The sequence below is a fragment of the Balaenoptera physalus genome (genome assembly GCF_965194825.1).
Source record: "Balaenoptera physalus genome assembly, chromosome: 6".
NCBI classification, from domain to species: Eukaryota; Metazoa; Chordata; class Mammalia; order Artiodactyla; family Balaenopteridae; genus Balaenoptera; species Balaenoptera physalus.
In genome coordinates, this window is record NC_138885.1 from 66045846 (window position 1) to 66070419 (window position 24574).

Below are 24574 nucleotides of genomic sequence, written 5' to 3' on the forward strand. Positions count from 1 at the left end.
GTATAAAGCAAAAATCTCAGTAGTAATTATCTAAGGATTACTAATAGTAGCCTCGCCAATACTTGGCTCAGCTGAGGATGAGATGCCTGAGGCAAAGAGGTCAATTCAAAAGTTCCATCATGCTTCATTGTATGAGAGTTTATGATTCATTATATGTTTCGTCTGTCCATGTGAAACCCAATCCGTACGTTTACCAGTGGCTGATTTACCGCCTCCAGAACTTGCCTTTTTATTGTTTTGAACGTCTCTTTGCTTATTCCATTTCCTTCTGTTTAAAATCATTAATGTTCTTTCGTATCATATATCATTTCTCTGTGTGTGAGGCGTCTAGACCCTTTGAGAAAATATTAAAAGCTATTTGACCTATGATTGTTTGCTTACTGAACATGTATTTTTTGAGTGTCTACTGTATAGCAAGCCTCATGAAAGGCACTGGGCCTAAAAAGACTACAAGAAAAGCACCATCCTCAGGTGGCTTTTCTAGGTCATGGAATTAAATTTCTCTTTCCCAGTATCATTTAATTGTCACTCAGTTGATTGGGTTCCATTTTCAGTTAGAACATTTGGAGGCTCATGGATAATTGGGTATTTTCATAAACCACATTAAATTGTATAATTTTAAATTTCTATAATGAAAAAAGAATGTAAGTCCCAAATCACATATTATTGTGTGTTATTGCAATAGGCAAAACTAAAAATATGCTTGCCTCAGACCTATGTTTTTTCAAGTTAATAATGGGCATTTTTGAGAGGACCCTAAATGCCCTTATTTCCAATCAGCAGATAATAGCACTTGAATTCAAAGCAAAGTTAACAATGGTGTTCTGTTTAACATTATGAGAAGTACACACAAAACTTCCAGAAAATGATTAAGTGAAAACTGAACATATTCAAACTGAAGATTCTCCGATTTGTCTTAGAAGGGGCAACATTGTGATTCTTTGGTCAAGTACCTTTAATTGAACAAAGTAAAAGACAGCTTTTACTACTCCTCAGTGTACTCAAACAACTGGCCTTTTTTTCTATTAAGTATCATATTAAACAATCTGAAATTTTATTTTCAATAAAGGAAATAAGATTTACATTTTTCTCTGATTAACTTTTCTCAGGACCAGTGTAATGAATTTAATTTGATTTATAGCAATTTATAGTATTACTGCTGCAGGCAACTAAGCTATCCATTGCATTCTATAAAATCAAGACCACACAGAAGAAATACTTCCAAACAACTCAGAGAAGTAAGAAAGGAAACATCCCCGGATACTAGGTCTATAAAATGGGTATATGCATTTTCTTAAATGCTCATCATCATTGGAAGGCATGATTATCCTGCTGTTTGTATTTGTGTGTGAGACCAATACAGCTGTAAAAATAGCAAACACATATCCAACGTATTATTTCAATAACAGAGGATGTTTTTATTTTCTAAACTCCATGTATGATTTCAAATGAAATACTTGTTAGGATTTTGGGGTTTGAGTTGCATAAAAATTGAATCATTTTCTTTCAATAATCTGAAAAGAGAGCCAATAAAATCAGAAATTTGGGGTGAAAGAAGGAAAAAACCGATAAACAAAGCCCTCAATGTTGCATTTAGCAATGGTATAGATTCATGATTAACAAATCCATAATAGTTAAATCCTGAGAAGATACTTTACACTCAGCAAACTTCTTCTCAAATTACTAGTAAAATCTTCATATTATATCTGAAAATCTTATTGAATGTTTTCCTCTTTCCTTTCAAAACAGCCAGAGAAAACCCACAAAATACCAAAACTCAACCAGCATGAAATAATCTATATGATCCTTTAACCAGGAAATTTGTAATTTGAAAGTCCAAAACAGAATCTCCAGTCCCAGATAGTTCCATAGGAGAATTCTACCAAATATTTAAAGAAATTAATGTAAGTTTTACATAATTTCTTCCAGAAAACAGAAGAAAAGGAGGCACTTCCCAACTCATTGTATAAAGCCAGTATTACTCATGATACCAAAACCAGACAAAAACGGTACAAAAAAGAGACCTACACACCAATCTCTCTCAAGAACTTAGATGCAAAAATCCTCAACAAAATATTAACAAATCAAATCCAACAATTTGTAAAAAAGCATATACCATTACCAAGTGGGATTTATTCCATATATGCAAGGCTAGTTCAACATTTAAAAAAGAAATCAATGTAATTCACCATATAAACAGGCTAAAGAAGAAAAATCAATGATATTATCAGTTGACACAGGAGAAGCACTTGACAAAATCCAACCTCATTCCAAATAGCCAGGGGTCCCTACCTTGGGATCTGGTAGTGTTGACTCCACTCTCAGGCAGCTGTTCCCATCCTTGATATACTCCCTATTGGGCTGCACCCCACAGGCCTGCAAGCCTTGTAGTTGCTCAGCCTCAAAACTGAAGAAAGAGCCTGGAGGTGGTGACAGCGACATCAACGGCTTATTGGATAGGGGATCTTACACCCACCTCTGAAGCAAAAGGTCCTGGAGCAACACCCCACTGTAGACCACAGACAGGACATGGCAGCGGTCTTCACTAGTCTGGGAGGTGGGTGGGGGGAAGCTACCATTTATAGGAGGAATTGATGTCGTCAGTTGGCTCATCAGTTACCAGGGAAACCAACAGCTGGGGCACGTCCCTAAAAGCCCCTCAGATAAACAACCCTCATGACCATCATGAGGGCAGATGTCTCCCTTTAGTAAACTAGCAGGTGGAGTCGTTCTGGCCTAAGGATTAGAACAATCACCAGCTGGGGCAGGGGGCAAGCACATTCATATGAGTAGGGCATAGGGGAAGCAGGCACTGGGTGAGCAGGGGATGTACAGACAGCAAGAGAACAGCCATCCTGAGTGGCCTGACCATACACTACATAAGAAAAATTCATTTCATATCCATTTTGTAAAGGACTCAGATTTTAAAAGAAATACATGGATGGAAATGGTGTAAGTCAAACACAGATTTATTGTATCATAATTTTCCAAGTCATATAGCAGAAGTGTGATTTTTTTCACATGAATAGTACTTTTTCTAAATAAATAATGTAGTTGGAAGGTTCATTATTACTCCTACAGTATACACTTTACTGGACTAAGCTGATAAACACCATAACGTTTCTGTTCCCAAGATCCACCATTATACAGTAACATTTTAATGGACACACTCATTATATAGCCAGGACAGCAATTTCCAGATCTAGTGCTAATGTACTTCCTGGCTAAAGCTGAAACTCTTAAGAGCAATTAACTCATTCATGAATTAATATTGTTTAGACATCAGCCTTTAGAACTAAATGGGATAATGTATGTTAAACCCTTAGCACATTTCCTGCCATAAGGTCAGTACTAATAAATGATAGCCATTAATATCAGTATTATAAACGAATGATGTCATGAGGTTTTCTACATTGATTACTGCCACTTGTAAAAAAATAACTTTTTTTTTAATGTAAAGCACTTTCAAGCTATGGATAAATTTCTCAAATCCATTCTCAAATCCGTGGTCTTATATGATGGAAACGCTTTCATGCTCTCACAAGGCCAATCACTACTCTATCAATCCAAAGTTCAATTAAACCAGTTACTAACAGTTTTTCCCTGTAGTCACCTTCAGCCATCTACATGCTATATATGCATGTCAGTAAAAACAAATGCTACCAGCTAGTGTTTTACTTAAAGCCCTTGCTACAGAAAGCTGTGTCAGTTGGGTACTTGGGAAGCAGACACTGAGACAAAGTTAGGAGGGCAGAAGGCTTATTGAGGGGTAATGAGAACAAAGTTTAGAGATGAATTGGGGAGGAAACAGTATTGGGTAGGGAGAGCCTCAGACCATGATGCAGGACTGACAGTCTTGGCTAACATAATGGGGAGCTCAGGAGCAAAGCTTGCCCATGAGGACCCCCACCTAGGGCAGAAATGGCTGGTACACTCACCGTGCCCAGCCATTGGCTGGGGTCTACCCTGGAAGAGTGGCCTTGGCTTGAAGGCTGAAGCAGAGCCTGAAGGTGCTAACAGATGGAGCTTGTTGGCTAATTGCACTCTTTATAGCTGATGAAAGAAGTTTTTACATATTGAGGTATGGAGAAGTTCTGGCTTATACACGAGTTGACTTGAATTTTATGCTAACTAAAACAGCCTGTTTGTGGCCTATCAAACATACATCGTACATCTACTTTATTAAAGAAAAAGGTGCATTGACCAGAAGAGAAGAATGTCCATGCTAAAAATAAAGATTAAGTGCCTCCCTTCCTGGGACGCCATTGCTGGCTCTCCTTCAATGATAAGACTCCCTTCCCAGGTGCCAAGGTCACACTGACTCGCTGTGCACGTGCTCATCGGTTTTTTTTTAAACCTTGAAGGAACGTACCCTCACTCCTTTGATGTTCTTTGTTCTGACAGATATAAAACTGTGCTGAAAACCATGCTTCTCTGGAGCACTTCTTCAGAGTTATCTAAGAGGCTGTCTCCTGGGCTATAGTCCTCAGTTTGGCTCAAATAAAACTCTTTTCTACTCCTATTACAGATTGTTTATTGATTATTTTCATCGACGCAGCTAAATGGTAAGTTCTTTTTTGAAAGGAGAGCTGACCAGCACACCCCCATAACTTCCTCAGAAGAAATGCTGTAGAAGACGTATAGAAGTAAAATTCCTACTTGAACTTCTTTTTTTTTTTTTTTTTTTTTTGCTGCCAAACCCCTTCCTTACTTAATTGGACTCCTTTGAGAAAGGCAGTTTTTAAATCATGCTTCTGTGGAACATCTATCAGCCAGAACCATGTAATAATCACCTATTTTTTTTCTTTTTTTTAAAAACCAATAATCACCTATTTCTAATTTGAAAACATTTAGAAAAGATTTTCATAAAAATTAAGGTAATGGATAGACATAATTTTCTCAATATTGTTTTCTTCTATTAGTTTTTCATAAATTTGGTGCCTCATATGACTTATCCATTTACAAGTATCAGTACACAACAGTGACAGGAATAGCTGTTTGTACTTTTTCTTGAACAGACTTTTGTGGATGTGATTTTATAATATTTACTTAAAGTAGTCATTTTCTGCTAGAAAAAAATACTGCTAATTTTTGGAATTAGATCCAATATTTCATGTTTTTCTGCAAAATGCTTAATATTTTGAGAACATAAGCACTCTTTGCATTGTTTAGCTGCTAGAACAAAATTTAGAACTCCTCTGTTGCCATTAAAACTAAATAATAGAAGCAGGGTACTGCTTCCCCAAAGACAACTAATATGCAAAATCATCTTTAAGATAATTATATGAACACTTTTTAAAATAAAAAATCAATCATGCAAAAGAATCATGTCCCAAGTTGCACTGGAAAGAGGAGGAATTTGTGAGGTTGTCTTTGGTTGCCTGGATACATCATTTAGACACTTCCTCTCATTCTGCTCCTTCTGGGTAGGAGAAAACCCTCACCCCTTGCCACTTGTTCAGGGGTGCCCACGTTCTCTTCTGGTCTTGGATTTCCAAACGTACAGAGGGTTTCTCCTATCTCTTTCTCCAGTCTGTACAAATTCATGTAGCTCAATAGACCACAGGTGGAGATGAAGAGAAGCAGGGGGTGTGACAGCGAGAAAAGCAGAGTCTGATTGCAGATAACACAATTTTTCCCCACCTAATTTTTATGACATGAGTTCCCCCTGGGCCAAGGGTTTTTTTTTTTTTTTTTTGTAATGTCCAAAGGCACAAGCTTCAGAGATTTAAAAAGCCTTTTCTTTGCTTTTCTGCTCTAAAAACCTTTCCTGGAGGCAATGAATGCATTGACTAAATGAATAAAGGGCGAAGAGTAAAAGAAATTCAGAAAAGAAAATCTTGCGTAACATCTCAAAATATTATCCTGCCACAATTACATTCAAGGATCCTAACAGGACCTGTGGATGAGATCAATGAAACTTTCTAATAGTCTTTGATGCTTCAGGGAGAAGAAAAATGATCCGATGATCAAAGTCAGGGAAAAGTCTCCATTTTTTTTTTTTTAAGTAGGAAGAAAGAGGATGCTGCAAACCGTAGACTGATAATCTTAATGTTCCACGTAGGGAAAATGCCAGACAAAACACATCTCATTTTTTTTAGATTGTTTGTTTTCAGGCAAAGGCCTTGAAATAAGGTATCTGGACTCCAGCAAATAATTTGACAGTCTCCTGAGGTATCACTATGAATAAGATGCAAAAAATGGGGACCAGAAAACAGAGGGGCTGGCAGATTTATAATACAATGAACAACTATTGCCAGTGAGAATAGGAACATGGCCAAAGTCAAATGGCCAAGATACAGGTAGCTATGGCAACTATGACGCATGCAGAAAGTTGGACAGAACAGAGGACATGACACCTGAGGAAGAGGAGCCCTGGGGAAGCCATGGTTATCTGGAAATGAGAAGTGCAGCACCTGACGTGTGGAGGCTAATTCTGTAGGACTCAGAAGAAAAACAACTAGGGCAAATTTCTGATAATTAGAATTCTTCTTAAAAGCAAACAAACCAAAAAAACGTAGGATGTTGTGAGGTAATATGTTTATCAGCAGCATGACGTCATGGAGGAGATTCATTCATTCCACTAAAGGTACTGATTGCCTACACTCCACTCAGAGAGAAATAGAGTGGGACCTGATGACTTCCAAGTGCTTCCACAATTCTGAGCAGCTCCGGTTCTACTCTTAGAAAATGTGAATGCTAAACCAAAACCATGTGAAATTGCCACTTTTTTACAAAAATGTTTTATATGATTCACAGAAATACTAGTGAGTCAGAAAGAGTTTTATAAAAGCCTGTGGATACTCTCAGAGTTGATTTTATGGCTCATGACTGGCAATATTAATGGAAGCACTAATAAGTTATGATACGTAGTCATAAAACACCTAAGCACGAACTCATAAATCATATTCCAACAGGATAAGGCAGGTCATTTTTCCTTTGTGATTTAGTGCAGAGTAGGTTTCAAACTCAGCTTTCCACAGGAGACCTATAAAACTCAATATAGGTTAAGATCGAGGTCCAACTATGCTATTTCAAAGATAAAATAGCAATGAACATATGGATATGAGAAAAATCTGACATTCTATACTTACAAAGTGGAAATGGTTTAGTCACCCCACGTGACAGATTAAGAGCACAGGAGGTTGCTCATTGGGTTCTCCTAACTTGAGTTTGATAGGTTGACTTTCTCCCCTTCAGCTCTACCAAGATTCTACACCAAAATTTAATGAGGAATTAAAACTTATACTTGCTTTGGTCACAGATGTTGAATTTGGAGCTCAACTACTTACACCTGCCATCTGGTATCAGTGCTGTTCTGTTTCACTCAGTAACTACCCCTCTGACACCTGACGGGGCTGCAAACCATAAGATCCTGGATCCCTGCCACTAGGGGGCGACTCAGGCTGGCCAAAGTTCCCATCCACCTTCTGATCATTAAATTTGTATGCCCACCTGACTGGGCTAAGGGATGCCCAGGTCCCTCGTGAAAAATTATTTCTAGGTGAGTCTGTGAGCATCTTCAGAAGAGATCAGCATTTAAATTGGGATACTGAGTGAAGAAGATTGCCTTCACCAATGCAGGCGGGCACCATCCAATCTGTTAGGAACAAAATAGATCAAAGAGGCAGAGGAAGGGCAAATTAGCTCTCCCTGAGCTGAGACACCCATCTTCTCCTGCTCATGGACTTCAGTGCTTCGGGTTCTTGGGCTGTTGGACTCGGACAGGGACTTACATCATCATCCCCTCAATTCTCAGATCTTTGGACTCAGAGTGAATGATACCACCAGCTTTCCTGATTCTCCAGCTTGCCGATGGCAGATGGTGGGACTTCTCAGCCTCATAACACAGGCGCCAACTCCTATTATAAATCTCCTCTTATGTCTCTATGTATCTTACTGGTTCTGTTTCTCTGGAGAACCCTGACTAATACACACCAGGACAGCGACTTTCCCAGTGACTCCCCCCATCTGACACAAACAGGTCCAGAATCCTTTTCCAGGGATTATTAGGGATGCTGAGAGGAGGCTTAGGGGAAGCTTATCTCCTGAGATCACAAGCACTAGAGACGGTTTGAGTCTGGAGATGCTGGCTACCCATCTGGGTCACCACAAGGAAAGAGCCTCTCTGGGAGTTAACCAGGGCAGAGGAGCAAAGAGCTGAGACATGGAAAGACAGAGAGTCCTGATAAGACCTTTGGGTCCCTGAATACAGCTATGATTGAATCCATCTGAACCTCTGGACTGTTCAGATTCATGAGATAAAGAATTCTTACCTACTTAAACTAGTTTGAATTCAATTTTGTCACTTTGCAACTCAAAGGGTCCCGAAAAATCAACCATAGCAGAGTTACTTTTATGTTACTGGCTTATCCCTGGTACATTTTCTGATAATTATCTTCAAAGAGCTAGTAACCTTGAGTAAGAAGAGATCTTTTCATTGACAGCTTAGAGAGGACTGAGGATTTAGTCACTCATTTCATTTACTTATTTTGGAAAAGTAAAGACACACTAGTAAAGAAGGAATAACATTGAGCACCAAAGCTGTGCTGAGATTTGAACTCCTTTTCCAAATTAAAATGAATTGGTCATTGTGACATAAGGTATTTTCCCAAAATGGCTGCACCAATATATTTATCCCATCTCACAGGCCCTTTGTGAGATATGGCTAACACACCTCCCCACAAGAGAGGGGATCTAGGTACTCTTTCTTTGAATCTGGACAGGGCCTGTGACAGTCCTGGTCAGTGGGGAATGATGGGAGTGGTGCAATGTGGCTTCTGAGGCTGGGCCATAAGAAAGATACAGCTCTGCCTGGCTCTCTCAGGACACTTGCCCTTGAAACCCAGCTTCTATGCTGTGTGGAAAGTCAAACCAGCCCACATGGGGAGGCTCAAGTAAAGAGGAATGAAGGGCCCCAGCTGACAGCCAGCATCAGTTTTCAGATGCATGAACGAGCAAGCCTTTACATGACTCCACTCCCAAGGCCTGGAGTTTTTCAGCTGAGGCCCCAGACACAGCCATCGTGCTTCCCACTGTGCCCTGTTTGAATTCCTGACCAACCCCCCACCCCAAATTAGTAATAGTCAATTAATATGGTCATCTTGATTGAGATGATAGATATTTTGCTGAAAGAGAAAACATGGAAGTATATATGTATGGTTAAACATCTATTTTCTCAGGAAATGAAAGTGATAGAAGAATTATTTGGAGGTTTAACATTGCTGATTGCAGAGTCTTCATAGAAGGACTAGACCTTCTCAGGTAAAAGAGAAAACATGGAATCTCCAAGTGATCATTCAATCTTTGAATCTCTACAACCTAGAAAAATGGTGAAAACAAACACATTGGTATTCAATTGCACCTACCAATTTGCAGCTCAGCTTCTGGAAATTGAGTCAATTTTGGCTGACAACTAAAGCAGAGATGACGCAATGTGCTCTTCAAGCCCATTTCATTTTATTCATGGGCACATAGCCCATCCTCATTTCCCAGCCTCCCCTGCAGTAGGATGGGGGTAATTGAATGACTAATTGCTCACCACTGTGGCTAAAAGTTAAGTAAGGGCTGGGGTCAACTGCTCTCTCCCCACCCAACCCCAAGAGCTAATCAATCAGCCATCTTGGGGATTTACCTTTTCCATAAATCCTCTTTCTCTATCCTTACTGCATTCCTGTAGACGGGCTTTTGTTTGGATTCCTGACAGATTTAATTGTTCTCCATGCTCACCCTACAGGCAGAACGATGTTTCTGAAATGTTCATCTAATCATATCATGCTTCCGTTTGTGATTTTCTCCGTCCAGCTTCACCTCCTGCTACCCCTGCTATACCTCCCTGTGTCTGAAACACATTCCTTTCACGTTCTTATTTCCACACGATTGTGTCTGGCTCACCTTCCAGGACTCTGCTTAAATATCCCTTTATTTGGAAAGCCTGACTCGAATCACTAGTCTGGCCTACTCTGGTTGCTTCTGCTGTGAGCTCTCACAGGGCTCTTTATCTTAGAGGAGCACTTATGACACCTTATTTAACTTGCTTAGTTGTTTGTTTCCCCTTTCTGGATTATAAGTGCAATAATGGCTCATGGGTATTGCATTCCCAGGGCCTGGAACAATGCGTGGTATGTAGTAGGAGATATATAGATATACGTCGTATATATGTGCTTAAATGGCATGAATAAATCAGCGACAAAAAAAACAAACAAGACAAAGAAACAAAAACAAGTACAAAACCCACAGAGATCTTCCTCCCACGCAAGCTGTAGTAACTGATGTCAACTAGTTAGTGAGGCCGCAGCAGGTAAAAAGATTTCCCAAAATCTCTCAAATCTCAGTCATGTACTGAATTTGCTCCAACATTTTTTTCTTTCCCTGGCCTGGGACAAGCAAAACAATTATGTCAGTTAAGAAACTAAGGTTTTTTCTTTTTTTTTAATTCTGAATTTGATTAATTGCGCAGGCTCTATTCTCTAAAATGTAAGTACATAAAAGACTTCAATAGCCAGATACATGCTAAATTTCAGTTTGATTTTTATTTGGAGGTAGACTGATAATTGGTAATAATGGGGGTGATGAATGAAATAAATTTGCATACCTAAAATTTCTCCTAACATATTATTGCCAGTGTTCAAGAGGCATGCCTAATTTTGCAGAAGGGGAAAGCTGTGAAAGAATGAAATGAAGTAACTGCTCTTCTGGCTGTAGTTTGGAGATCCATATAGACATTAATTTCCATTATATTAAAGATAACCTTTTGAAATTGAAGTGTCAGTTGTGATTTTTGAGGAGGTCATTAATTTATTTATGAAATTAAAAAAAAACCTAGAAGGTAAACAAACTTACAAAGAGATCATGATAGTGTCTTAGGGAAGGTGCAGTAAAATCCGAGTGTCCAATTACTTTCTTTTGCAGTACACTGAAAAAGAACACTTTTCAACTTATGAAAGACTTACAAGATCAGCTTCTATATCAAGAAAAAGAAATTCCACAAATCCATTCCTGCAAAATTCTAAAAGAGGAAAAGAGAAGGAGGAGGGAGAGAGAATCTGAAAACACTTCCAAGTTGCCCTAGGAATCAAATCCCAGGCGCGGCCACATGAGTATGCAGATCATCTCAGGTGCAGAGGATTAAGGGACACACTCGGCTGAGAAGCTTGTCTGAAAGAAGAGTATCTAAACCTGCACTCAGAGCAGCCTCTTCGCGCACCTGTGAACCGCTACCGGCTCTGTTCTTCTCGGCCCTTTCGCTCTGTTATTACAGATTTAATTCAATATTCAGATATTGTCTGTAATACAGGTCTCACAAAGCATTATGTTCTTTAGGGAAATATTGGAGTGGAACATAAAATAGTCTGTTGTGCCAAAGCAATAGCAGAAACAAGCAGAGTCCAATATAATGAATGATAAGCGTGCTTGTGTTTAAAGCAAGCACTGACATAAAAGAGGCAACAGAACACAAAACATGCTTCTATTTAGCTTATAAAATATGCAAGTATCAAGAAAACTAGAGACAGTGATTAGAAGATCCAGGAAATCCAGGTAATAGGCCATATTTTGCTCCCCCTTCTTTGGTACAGAGGGTTAAGATAATCATATTCTTCCATTTATGGCATATTATCATCACTCTTCTTTGCAGCAGCCCTCTCTCTTTTTCTTCCTTTATCCCTGCTCTCTGCTTTCCTTCCACCCTCCCCCTCATAGCTCAAGAATAATAGGCTCGGTATTTGTCCTTAGACATGTAAGCATCTTTGAAAAAAATAGCACTGTTTCTGTGTGAGTTGCTGTTGAAAACATACATTAATAGGATTACACTACACATCTCAATCTGTTTCACCAAACGCTAGGTTTTTAAGCATTTTAAGTCCTTGTTGCTGCATGCCGTTCTGGTTCATTATTTCCAACTGGAGCGGAGTATTCCATAGTATGCCTCTACTGCACTTTACTTCTCTATTTCTACCATGATGAACTAATGTTGTCTCTAACCTCTACCATCATAAACAACGTATGATGGGCAGCTTTGCGTATACACCTTCCTGATGACCTGTGTGTGAGTTGTTCTAGGGCAAGTGAAATGGATTGGTCGTCTATTTGATACACATACTTAATTTCACCAGATCGTTTTCCAAAATAGCCACACAAGTCTACACTCCACCTTCGACAGTAAATGAGGGTTGTTTTCCCCACCTTCTCACCAACATGTATTATATGACTTTCTAAATTTTAGCAATACTATCTTATGATTTTAATTTGCATTTCTCTAATTACTTGTGATTTCGGGTCTCTTCATATCATTGCTAGCTGTTTAGGCTTCCTGATCTATCAATCTATTCATATTTTTCTATTGGAAAATCTTGCATTTTTCTTGGTGATTTGCTAGAATTCTTTGAATACTCTAGTACTGCACTGTCCAATAAGGTAGACACTAGCCACATGTGACTATTTAAATTTAAATTAATTAAAATTAAAAACCTAGTTCTCAGTTACACTGGCACCATTTCAAGTGTTCAGTAACCTGATGTGGGTAGTGGCTACCATATCGGAGAGCACAGACACAGAACATTTTCATCATCACAAAAAGTTCTGTTGGACAGCGCTGTTAAATATTAATCCCTGGTCATTTTTAAACATTGTGAATATGTTCTCGTAAATGGTCACCAGGTGTGAATCTTATCTATTGTGTCCTTCATTGAATAAAACTCCTTAATATTTATGTAGTCATATCTACTATGACTTTACCATGCACATGTAGGTCTCTTATCCATTTGAAAGTCATCTTTATATGCGGGTGACAAAGTTTCAACTTTATTTATTTATTTATTTATGGCTGTGTTGGGTCTTCGTTTCTGTGCGAGGGCTTTCTCCAGCTGCGGCAAGTGGGGGCCACTCCTCATCGCGGTGCGCGGGCCTCTCACCATCGCGGCCCCTCCCGCTGCGGAGCACAGGCTCCAGACGCGCAGGCTCAGCAATTGTGGCTCACGGGCCCAGTTGCTCCGCGGCATGTGGGATCTTCCCAGACCAGGGCTCGAACCCATGTCCCCTGCATTGGCAGGCAGACTCCCAACCACTGCGCCACCAGGGAAGCCCTCAACTTTATTTTTCTCTATCCAATGGACCAGTTTTCCAAACACCATTACATAATCCATCCCTTTCATGCTGACTTGTGGGACCACCTCTGTCTAATAAGTTCCCATATATACACAGGTCTATTTAGAGTATTCTATTCTATTCTATTCTATTCTATTCTAGTCTATTCTACCCATTCTGTTCCACTCCATTCCATCTCATCCCATCTCATCTTATTTTATCTTATCCTAGTCTATTCCATGGTCAATTCATCTGACGTGTGCCAGAAGTACACTGATGGTTTGTTTGGTTGTTTGTTTATCACTAGAAGAATACGTCCTCCTTAAAGCAGACTCTCCTAATTGTGTACTCAATATCCATTCTCCCTTTCTTTTTTACAAACAGAACTCCAATTTTGGGGGGACAGCAATATTCCTAGCCAAAAATATTCATTTTCTCAGCCTCTCTGGCAGCAAGGGTTGGCCATGCAGTATAGTTATGCATAATGAGATGGAGGCAAAATTTCCTAAGGACAGTTTCTTTTTGCAAGTAAAAAGGATTACCATGAGAAAGCCATTATCTCTTCTCCCCTTTTTCTTACATAGAGGTACAATACTCTGAGGTGACAAGGATGGGGAGAAACGTCTACATATTAAGAATGGCAGGACAGGAAAACAAAGAGCCTCAGTCACTAATAGCATTGTTTAGCTGTCAGTATCAACCATGGCCTGCCTCTGGGCTTGATGTATGAGTCAAATCATCCTCTGTCTGTATAAGCCCCTGTAGTAGGGTTTTCTGATATTTGTAAATGTATTTCTGAATCTCTTTCTTACTGATACAGCCTTCATTTCCCCTTCTTTTCCAAATTTTACTTACACTTTTTTTTTCATATAAACTTTAGAATACATTTTTCAAGTTCCTTAAAAACTTTCCCTGGATTTTGACTGGAATTGCATGAAACTTGTAGATTAATATGGGGAGAAGTGGAATCTTTACAATATTAAGTCATCCCAACTACAAAAATGGTGTATCTCTCAGTTTATTTAAGTCTTCTTTCATGAAAAACTTTTAACCAGTTTTCCCAGTAAAGCTCACATGCATTCTTTGCTGGATTAATTTGTGATGAAGATCCAGAACACCAGCTTATTGCATTTTGCCAATTCTAAGATGTACTTTGTTTGGTTTTGCTTTACATTTGAATGTCCTTGCAATCTAGACTCATCTTTAGATTGATGACATCTAACAGCCAAAATTGGCAACGTTCCCATCCACCTTGTCCCCTTAGTGATGCATAAAAAATTGGTACATCAGACCATAGATGGTTTATCATTCAAAGAAATATAGTATACATTTTTATTTAATATTTTCTATTTGTTGTTTTTCTTTCCCTTTGGTTTCTTTTGTCCATTCCCTTGGAACTTCAAATTGATCAAAATCAAAAGTGACCACTGTTTAGAAATATTCATTAACTTTCCAAATTATTATATGTACCACTTATTCTAATAATTTATAACACTAAGGGCATTTCTACATTTTTGTAGATAGAGCCAATCTATTTTCTTGTTTTGTTTATAGTTTTGTTAATGAAAAAAATTTTGAAAATAATGGATAATATAACAAACTTTCATAAGCCAGCCTCCTAAATTAACACTGACATTTTATAATTGCTTCAATTAAATTTCTTTTCCTTTTAATAATAAAATTTATTAATTTATTTCCTTTAAAAAAATTATCATCACAAAGTTAAAATTCCATTTTTCCATTTCCATGCTCATTTCTCACCCTTCTCTAAGGCAACAACTCTTTAATTAGAGTGTAGCCAGTCCACATTTTGTCTGCTTTCATTACATACAATTTGATCCACAAGTAATACAAAGTATTATTTTACAGATTTAAAAATTTTACCTGTATGACATACATGGTACATGGTATAATTTTCATCCAACATTGTTTTTAAGTTCTTGCTGTGTTAGTACATATGGATTTAATCCATTTATTTTAACCTCTAGATAGTGTTTCATTTTATAAATTCCTTTATTGAGAGACATTTGGGTTGTTCCCATTAATTCATTATTACAATCAGTGCTGCAATGAACTTTAAACATATTTCCTTGTTCATGTTCAGGTGCACAGAATTCCTTAACCACATCTATTTCCTCAATAAAGGCAATCTTTTCTTTAAAAGAAAAAAATAGATAAGTTACTTCATTCTTTTCAAAAGTAAATATAATTGATAAAAGCTTTAAGAACGTCTTTTCCCCTCTTTGTATGAAATAAATGCTGTGTGTTAGAATGTTACAATGAAGACATGGTAGTTGTAATTACATTCCATGAAAGAGCTCTTATCAGAATGTCAACTTTCTTTATTCTATTGGAAATAATTTTTTTTTAAAGTTTTATCTTCGACTTTTTTTTTAACACCTTTATTGGAGTATAATTGCTTTACATTGTTGTGTTAGTTGCTGCTGTATAACAAAGTGAATCAGCTATACATACACATATATCCCCATATCTCCTCCCTCTTGTGTCTCCCTCCCACCCTCCCTATCCCACCCTCTAGGTGGTCACAAGGCACAAGCTGATCTCCCAGTGCTATGTGGCTGCTTCCCACTAGCTCTCTATTTTACGTTTGGTAGTGTATATATGTCCATGCCACTCTCTCACTTCGTCTCAGCTTACCCTTCCCCCTCCCTGTGTTCTCAAGTCCATTCTCTACATCTGCGTCTTTATTCCTGTCCTGCCCCTAGGTTCTTCAGAACCTTTTTTTTTAGATTCCATACATATGTGTTAGCCTATGGTATTTGTTTTTCTCTTTCTGACTTACCTCACTCTGTATGACAGACTCTAGGTCCATCCACCTCACTACAAATAATTCAATTTCGTTTCTTTTTATGGCTGAGTAATATTTCATTGTATATATATATGCCACATCTTCTTTATCCATTCATCTGTCGATGAACACTTAGGTTGCTTCCATGTCCTGGCTATTGTAAATATTGCATCAGAGTAATGATAGTAAAGATGACCCAAAATCTTGGAAATAGAAAGGAGACAATACAAGAAACATTTAACAAGGACCTAGAGGAACTAAAGAGCAAACAAACAATGATGAACAACACAATAAACAAAATTAAAAATTCTCTGTAAGGAATCAATAGCAGAATAACTGAGACAGAAGAACAGATAAGTGACCTGGAAGATAAAATAGTGGAAATAACTACCACAGAGCAGAATAAAGCAAAAGAATGAAAAGAATTGAGGACAGTCTCAGAGACCTCTGGGACAACATTAAACGCACCAACATTTGAATTATAGGGGTCCCAGAAGAAGAAGAGAAAAAGAAAGGGATTGAGAAAATATTTGAAGAGATTATAGTTGAAAACTTCCTTAATATGGAAAAGGAAATAGTCACTCAAGTCCAGGAAGCACAAAGAGTCCCATACAGGATAAATCCAAGGAGAAACACACCAAGACACATATTAATCAAACTATCAAAAATTAAATATAAAGAAAAAATATTAAAAGCAGCAAGGGAAAAACAACAAATAACATACAAGGGAATCCCCATAAGGTTAACAGCTGATCTTTCAGCAGAAACTCTGCAAGCCAGAAGAGAGTGGCAGGACATATTGAAAGTGATGAAAGGGAAAAACCTACAACCAACATTACTCTACCTAGCAAGGATTTCATTCAGATTCGATAGAGAAATTAAAACCTTTACAGATAAGCAAAAGTTAAGAGAATTCAGCACCACCAAACCAGCTTTACAGCAAATGCTAAAGGAATTTCTCTAGGCAGGAAACACAAGAGAAAGAAAAGACCTACAAAAACAAACCCAAAACAATTAAGAAAACGGTAATAGGAACATACACATCAATAATTACCTTAAATGTAAATGGATTAAATGCTCCAACCAAAAGACATAGACTGGCTGAATGGATACAAAAACAACACCTGTATATATGCTGTCTATAAAAGACCCACTTCAGACCTAGGGACACATACAGACTGAAAGTGAGGGCATGGAAAAGATATTCCATGCAAATGGAAATCAAAAGAAAGCTGGAGTAGCAATTCTCACATCAGACAAAATAGATTTTAAAATAAAGACTATTACAAGAGACAAAGAAGGACACTACATAATGATCAAGGGATCAGTCCAAGAAGAATATATAACAATTGTAAATATTTATGCGCCCAATATAGGAGCACCTCAATACATAAGGCAAATACTAACAGCCATAAAAGGGGAAATCAACAGTAACACAATCATAGTAGGGGACTTTAACACACCACTTTCACCAATGGACAGATCATCCAAAATGAAAATAAATAAGGAAACACAAGCTTTAAATGACACATTAAACAAGATGGACTTAATTGATATTAATAGGACATTCCATCCTAAAACACAGAATACACTTTCTTCTCAAGTGCTCATGGAACATTCTCCAGGATAGACCATATCTTGGGTCACAAATCAAGCCTTGGTAAATTTAAGAAAATTGAAATCATATCAAGTATCTTTTCTGACCACAACACTGTGAGACTAGATATCAATTACAGGAAAAAAAAACTGTAAAAAATACAAACACATGGCAGCTACACAATACACTACTTAATAACGAAGTGATCACTGAAGAAATCAAAGGGGAAATCAAAAAATACCTAGAAACAAATGACAATGGAGACACGACGACCCAAAACCTATGGGATGCAGCAAAAGCAGTTCTAAGAGGGAAGTTTATAGCAATACAAGCCTACATCAAGAAACAGGAAACATCTCGAATAAACAATCTAACCTTACACCTAAAGCAATTAGAGAAAGAAGAACAAAAAAACCCCAAAGCTAGCAGAAGGAAAGAAATCATAAAGATCAGATCAGAAATAAATGGAAAACGAAATGAAGGAAACAATAGCAAAGATCAATGAAAGTAAAAGCTTGTTCTTTGAGAAGATAAATAAAATTGGTAAACCATTAGCCAGACTCATCAAGAGAAAAAGAGAGAAGACTCAAATCAATAGAATTAGAAATGAAAAAGGAGAAGTAACCACTGACACTGCAGAAATACAAACGATCATGAGAGATTACTACAAGCAACTCTATGCCAATAAAATGGACAACCCGGAAGAAATGGACACATTCTTAGAAATGCACAACCTGCCGAGACTGAACCAGGAAGAAATAGAAAATATGAACAGACCAATCACAAGCACTGAAATTGAAACTGTGATTAAAAATCTTGCAACAAACAAAAGCCCAGGACCAGATGGCTTCACAGGCGAATTCTATCAAACATTTAGAGAAGAGCTAACATCTATCCTTCTCAAACTCTTCCAACATATAGCAGAGGGAGGAACACTCTCAAACTCATTCTATGAGGTCACCATCACCCTGATATCAAAAGCGGACAAAGATGTCACAAAGAAAGAAAACAACAGGCCAATATCACTGATGAACATAGATGCAAAAATCCTCAACAAAATACTAGCAAATAGAATCCAACAGCACATTAAAAGGATCATACACCATGATCAAGTGGGGTTTATCCCAGGAATGCAAGGATTCTTCAATATACACCAATCAATCAATGTGATACACCATATTAACAAACTGAAAGATAAAAACCATATGATAATCTCAATAGATGTAGAAAAAAGTTTTCACAAAATTAAACACCGATTTATGATAAAAACTCTCAAGAAAGTAGGCATAGAGGGAACTTACCTCAACATAATAAAGGCCATATATGCCAAACCCACAGCCAGCATCATTCTCAATGGTGAAAAACTGAAACCATTTCCTCTAAGATCAGGAAGAAAACAAGGTTGCCCACTCTCATCACTATTATTCAACATAGTTTTGGAAGTTTTAGCCCCAGCAATCAGAGAAGAAAAAGAAATAAAAGGAATCTAAATCGGAAAACAAGAAGTAAAACTGTCACTGTTTGCAGATAACATACTATACATAGAGAATCCTAAAGATGCTACCAGAAAACTACTAGAGCCAGTCAATGAATATGGTAGAGTAGCAGGATACAAAATTAATGCACAGAAATCTCTTGCATTCTTATACACTAATGATGAAAAATCTGAAAGAGAAATTAAGGAAACACTCCCATTTACCACTGCAACAAAAAGAATAAAATACCTAGGAATAAACCTACCTAAGGAGACAAAAGACCTGTATGCAGAAAACTGTAAGACACGGATGAAAGTAATTAAAGATGACACAAACAAATGGACAGCTATACCATGTTCTTGGATTGGAAGAATCAACATTGTGAAAATGACAATACTACCCAAAGCAATCTACTGATTCAATGCAATCCTTACCAAACCACCAATGGCATTTTTCACAGAACTAGAACAAAAAATTGCACAATTTGTATGGAAACACAAAAGACCCTGAATGCCCAAAGCAATCTTGGGAAAGAAAAAAGGAGCTGGAGGAATCAGGCTCCCTGACTTCAGACTATACTACAAAGCTACCATAATCAAGACAGTATGGTACTGGTACAAAAACAGAAATATAGATCAATGGAACAGGATAGAAAGCCCAGAGATAAACCCACACACATATGGTCACCTTATCTTTGATAAAGGAGGTGAATATACAATGAATATACAATGGGGAAAAGACAGTCTCTTCAATAAGTGGTGCTGGGAAAACTGGACAGCTACATATAAAAGAATGAAAATAGAACACTCCCTAACACCATACACAAAAATAAACTCAAAACGGATTAAAGACCTAAACATAAGGCCAGACACTATAAAACTCATAGAGGAAAACATAGGCAGAACACTCTATGACATAAATCACAGCAAGATCCTTTTTGACCCATCTCCTAGAGAAATGGAAATAAAAACAAAAATAAACAAATGGGACCTAATGAAACTTAAAAGCTTTTGCACAGCAAAGGAACCCATAAACAAGATGAAAAGATGGCCCTCAGAATGGGAGAAAATATTTGCAAATGAAGCAACTGACAAAGGATTAATCTCCAAAATATACAAGCAGCTCATGCAGCTCAATATCAAAAAAACAGACAACCCAAACCAAAAATGGGCCAAAGACCTAAACAGACATTTCTCCAAAGAAGATATACAGATTGCCAACAAACACATGAAAGGATGACCAACCTCACTAATCATTAGAGAAATGCAAATCAAAACTACAATGAGGTATTACCTCACACCACTCAGAATGGCCATCAGCAAAAAATCTACAAACAATAAATGCTGGAGAGGGTGTGGAGAAAAGGGAACCCTCTTGCACTGTTGGTGGGAATATAAATTGATACAGCCACTATGGAGAACAGTATGGAGGTTTCTTAAAAAACTAAAAATGGAACTACCATATGTCTCAGCAATCCCACTACTGGGCACATACCCTGAGATAACCGTAATTCAAAAAGAGTCATGTACCAGAATATTCATTGCAGCTCTATTTACAATAGCCAGGACATGGAAGCAACCTAAATGTCCATCGACAGATGCATAGATAAAGAAGATGTGGCACATACACACAATGGAATATTACTCAGCCATAAAAAGAAATGAAATTGAGTTATTTGTAGTAAGGTGGATGGACCTAGAGTGTGTCATATGGAGTGAAGTAAGTCAGAAAGAGAAAAACAAATACAGTATGCTAAGACGTACATATGGAATCTAAAAAAAAAAAAAAAAAAGGTCATGAAGAACCTAGGGGCAGGACAGGAATAAAGACGCAGACCTACTAGAGAATGGACTTGAGGACACGGTGGGGAGAAGGGTAAGCTGGGACTAAATGAGAGACTGGCATGGACATATATACACTACAAAATGTAAAATAGATAGATAGTGGGAAGCAACTGCATAGCACAGGGAGATCAGCTCAGTGCTTTGTGACCACCTAGAGGGGTGGGATAGGGAGGGTGGGAGGGAGGCACAAGAGGGAGGGTATATGGGGATATATGTATACATACAGCTGATTCACTTTGTTATACAACACAAACTAACACAACATTGTAAAGCAATTATACTCCAATAAAGATGTTAAAAAAATAAAATAAAATACAAAAAGGAAAAAGAAGTGCTTGTACAGTATATTTAGATTTTAAAATTGTCTTTATTTCTGTTCTTATTCTTTTTCAGGTTTACCGCTATACCTCTCTAAGGTTATGGAATGGGTTGACAGCCCTTCATTCAGGGCTTGAGATGTATGTGCTAAGGTGACTTATCTGAGTCCATCATCTAACTGGATAAGCTCTTTGTGTAGTTGGACTTTATCCATTGCCTCAGGAGCTACAAATTGCTGACATGATTGATTTTGATCCATCAGATATGTTTTGATTTTTTTGTGACCTAATCTTTCCTCCCAAATGGCTCATCTTCATAGTACAGGTAATAAAATATATTTCCCCATGCTGTTTTGAGTATTCTTTTTTTTTAATACAGTTTTATATGTCTTATTCACACCTGTTGTTCTGAGTATCTTTTTTTTTTAATAATACAATGTAGGAGAAGTCTATTTTTCAACTACTTGTTTTCAGTCATTCCAATCTTCTTCAGTTAAATCTAAAACCTTTGGACAACTTTGTTTTCTTTCTCACCAACCATTGTGATTTTTCATTTTTAGATAGCAATATTATACATTTAATTATAAATTATAAACAGTTGATATTTGATCACTGACATGAATAGATAGTAGATAGATAATTGCAAAGATAGTTTCTGCTCTTTAGGAATTTTGCAAACCAAAATAGCCAAAAATGATTGGGATATATCCATAAGACAAGGTCCTTTACTTTTTTTCAAATTCAATATTTTTAGGCCTCAGTCACTTCCTCAGAGGATAATAGTATTTTTTCCATTTGTTTTAGGGGGTCATTATAAAAATTTATAACTTAAATTAGTGGCTGTGAAAAGCCTTTTGTAGACTACTGTGCACATTATTATGTTTGATATGAAGGCTATTCTTGATATAGTGCATACTGATGATGTAATTAAACCAATAAATCTGGACACAAATAAACAGCAAGGGGTAATTACATCTCTCTGTGTCTGTGATAAACATAACTACAGAAGAGAGAGAGAAGAGTCAATGTTTCTGCCTTAGAAGAAAATTCTATTGTCACCCTCAGGAGATCCCCAGAAAGTTAAAAGGCAAGTGAAGACACAGTAAAAACTTAAATATGTTTAAGAGGAGGGGGGAAAAAGATAAATGTAAAGTTGGAGAAAGACAGATTCTCAATAAACATTTATCACATGAGTGAACAAATTAATTGGATAGAGTAGCAGAAATTCAGGAGCTTTTTTTCTTTTACTATTTCTATCGAAAACCTTGGGACTAAGATAAGCATAATGAGTTGGTTGAGGCAGGAGTATTGATAAAGAGAGCTTACCTGATTTTGAAAGAGACGAATGCTATTCTTGGTCTGCAGAGAGGAAGACAAATGTGGAACCTTCCCAGGACTATTGATTTTATATTCTTCATCTCTGAATCAGCAGCGACTTTCATTTCAGACATTCCCCTGACTTTTCAAGATGTTTAAAGTTTAAAACCAGCATCATTACATCAGAACAAAATCTCTTGCTAAGTTACTTTGTGTGTTCAGGTTATATTCTTACCCACGAATCACAAAGTAGCTTCTCTATGGATGACATACCTTCCTTCCTCCACTCCTTACAAACTAAATTTGTTTTTGGCTTAAATGTTTATTCTATTCATAGTCTAAATTTCAAGCATTTTGCCATATGCCACAAATATTAAGGCTTTGCAGTTTTAGATCATAACCCAGAAGGCTGCTTAGATCTCTCTATATTTTGCTTTTGTTCCAAAGTGATAAATGGTTTTCATTTTGAGATACCATACAGCATTTATACTTCCTCAGGCAGGAACAAAAAATTCAGAGATTTTATTAGTTGGGGTACCAATATGCTATGCTTTCTTCTTTCTATGCACACTTCGTTTCCTGAAGCCTATCCTTTAATAGCTTTCTAGGGTATTTGCGAGGTATATTTTTTGATTCTTGAATATATTTATTCTGCCTTTACACTTCAGTTGTTTGACTGGGTTTTGAATTCTGTGGAAAAACGGTCTTTTTAGAATTTGAAGAGAAGTCTCAGGACAACAGCTGTGCAACTGGTCTGGAGCAAATGGGTCTGAAATGGAACAGAAGGACAGAGGGCTCTAGGCACAATGTTGCCAAGGGAAAAATCATCTGAAGTGTTTGAGCATTTGGAAAAATTGCTGCTTATGCATTTCATAGCTCTGTTAAAGCACCTGGGGAAAAAATAAATGTACACAAAAAATTAAATTTTAAAGAGGCAATTATTAACTCCAGAGAAAATAAAACATTATACAAGAAAGATAATATCACAGTGAAGTACTTGGCTTAGCAATGGATAGTCAAAATAGGGGAAATATTGATTTGGGATTTAACCCAAAATTATATAGCTAAGTTAGGAGGATGATTTTTTTTTAAAAGTGGTGGGTGTCTAGAGGGCTCAGTTGCCATAAGTCTACAGGTCCTGTAATTAGGCAACAAATCATGATGATTCATTGTAAGTATGGCAGTTATGTAATTTATCACATAGAGATGCTTTTGAGAGTGAAGAGAACCACTAATAATAATTATGCCAAGACAACAGATGTAAACTGGAACTGATGAGGAAACTGGGTATCTGATCACCTTACTTATAGGCATATTATTTTTAATGTAGAGGTAAATGCCAGATGAGACAGCTAATCAGATTAAAAGTGGCTGTCTCTAGGGAGTGGGATTGGTGATGGGGAGAGAGTAGGAGAGGAGACTTCTGCTGCTTTTTATGTTTTTTAGTACTATTTGATTTAAAACAATGATTATGCATTATACTGAAAAACTTAAAAATTTTAGAGCAGATTAGTCTTGCCTAATGTTTTTTGAAATGAACTAAAATGTTCCTTACTGTTAGCAAGAGGCCATATCTGAGTTCTCCTGTAATACTTATTACCCATACTATTCATTTGATGCGTTCCCCTCTAAGAAAGGTACAATTGGATAGTAGGTAATAGGTTCTACTTGTCTCTGAAATAGGGCCTTGGCACAAAGTAGGTGTTTATTAAATATTTGTTCGTGACTAAAAGCAAGATTCTGTAATATTTTCAAAGGCAGAAGAACCTTCTAGAAACCAGGTTTATCAGATGATAGTTCCAAGTAAGGGTGCAACGGCTAACAGGTGTAACTCCAGGTTTATCCTGAGTGTCTGGGATTCACCAGAAGGGGATCCTGCAGGCAACTTGGAGGAGGGAGACCTTTTAATAAAACTGAGCTCTACAGCATAGAATATAAAATTTTGACACTCTTGCAGAGATCCCTTTAAGACAATAGTACCTAAAATGATAATTAATAATGTTAATTAATGATAATGGTAATTAACAAATAATTAAACTTTCAGAAATCATAGGCTGTATTGTGTGCCTTTATGGATGAACAGTTTTTTGGTTTGTTTGTTGTTGTTTTTTTTACTGCAGAATTGATACCTG

At 37.2% G+C, this 24574-nt stretch overlaps 1 long non-coding RNA gene across 7 annotated transcripts in view; it reads right to left on the reverse strand.

The window, feature by feature from the left end:
- The window catches only part of LOC309662597, a 100078-nt gene that overhangs the window by 34697 nt on the left and 40807 nt on the right, over positions 1-24574 (reverse strand). For 6 of the 7 annotated variants that reach the window (XR_014264794.1, XR_014264795.1, XR_014264796.1 and 3 more), the window contains 2 exons: positions 22452-22584; positions 14968-15238 (listed from right to left, as the gene is read on the reverse strand). This is a non-coding gene — a long non-coding RNA (uncharacterized lncRNA). Of the gene's footprint in view, positions 1-14967; positions 15239-15886; positions 16096-22451; positions 22585-24574 lie in introns of all 7 variants that reach the window. The other variant, XR_014264798.1, reaches the window with a different exon arrangement.